The following is a 1,526-nucleotide window of genomic DNA, read 5'->3' as shown; positions in this document are numbered from 1 at the left end:
GGCCTCTGCTTCTGCCAAAGAACCTCTTCCTGACTCAACATACAACAACATTTTTTTATTTTATATTTTAATATAAATTTAATCAATAAAATATTGTTTCTTTGTATTCTTGCAAACTGCTTGTTGTTCTTAGAGCTAGGGATAGTTCATAGGGACGGAGTACAAGATAGAGAAAATTAAAATAAATACATAACTATGTTTATCAAAACAATTTATGAAGAGCACTTAATATACACGAACAACTATTGTATACTTTTACCTTTAAGCATCCCCTTTTAAGAAGGGGATGCCATGAAGGAAAAGTGATATTGTGGTTATGTTTCAAAAACAGTTTCGATAGACCTATTTTGGGCCCGCCATTTTATATTTGCGGATTAATGCTAAACTTAAAAAATGTAGCTAGGACTTTTTTATATATAGAGTGAACCTGATAAAAGTAGGAAAGGGGATCTTGCTTGTCCAAAAACCCCATTGCCAGGGTTTACTGTATCTATATGCTTACTAATGGCGAAGTAATAATAATCATAAAATGACTAAAATAATTCATTCTTTCAAATATATTGACCATCGGGTAAAGAATAATTTCAATTGAAAATATATTGCGTATTCATTGAAGAGGCAATGCTACTAATTGTTTTGGGGAGTTAAATGAGGGTTCCACAACTCATATTAATGGCCTTTTCTTTTTGTGCTGGATTTCTTCATTCAATTTAGTCTGTTTGGTTTAAGATTGTTAACTTAGAGGATTCGACTTATGCCCGCTCTGGTCTCTAAAATTGTGTCTTCTTTCGCGAAAATGCATCGTTTTCATGCATTGAATTTTAAATCAAATAACAGTGTATACAGTACTTTTGCGTTGACGATAGCTTCTGGTCTATGGATGTGCATCCTAACCCCAAAAAACCTTTGGGCGTTTTCATGAGTATCTAGGCTTGTATGAGAAGCCTAGAGGAAACTTTTAAGAACCTAATAAAATTATTGAAGAAGAATTTTTATCGTCCTTCAAAAGAACTATGCAGTAAGGTCGTGGAAATATGGCATATATTTTATGACATTTTACAAAATGTTGAAGATTAGCAAAAAAATATATAAAACGCCTTTTAAACCGTCGATTGTTGAAAAGACGCTATACTTTTGACTGTGGGGGAGACCTGTACTTAACGCTTTCGGTCTCTAAAACTCATGAAAATTTGGTTATAATAGATTTTGAGTTGATTGTAAATCGAAAGTAACTCTAGAACAAAAGAGGTTATAGCATTAAGCGTTAATTATTTATAGCATAAGTGCAACAGCATTTTTCATAAGCTTGCTCTTTGGGAAACAAGTTCTTTCTGCTGTTGTAATTGAAATACCCTTTATAACAATTTTTTGGCCGATTCGAGATATAAGGCTCAACCCCTTCTCATAGATTGTTGGCAACAGTAGTATTTTTTTTAGTAATGACTTTAGTGGAATCAGGCTTTCTAAACATAGGAATTGATTATCCCTTGTGAGGTGTTTCTTTACCTACCGTAACGGTGATACTA

General features: G+C 33.0%; 1 protein-coding gene across 1 annotated transcript in view; it reads left to right on the top strand.

Moving 5' to 3' along the window:
- LOC136035601 (uncharacterized) overlaps positions 1–106 on the top strand; it is a 17,462-nt gene extending 17,356 nt beyond the window's left edge. The window contains exon 4 of the mRNA XM_065717480.1: positions 1–106. This exon is cut by the window's left edge and continues 344 nt beyond it. The gene's annotated coding sequence lies outside the window, so the exon portion shown is untranslated.
- The last annotated feature ends 1,420 nt before the right edge of the window (positions 107–1,526 follow it).

Source organism: Artemia franciscana, chromosome 14, assembly GCF_032884065.1.
Source record: "Artemia franciscana chromosome 14, ASM3288406v1, whole genome shotgun sequence".
NCBI classification, from domain to species: Eukaryota; Metazoa; Arthropoda; class Branchiopoda; order Anostraca; family Artemiidae; genus Artemia; species Artemia franciscana.
The sequence above is the reverse complement of the archived record's forward strand: the minus strand, read 5'-3'. Positions and strand labels throughout refer to the sequence as shown.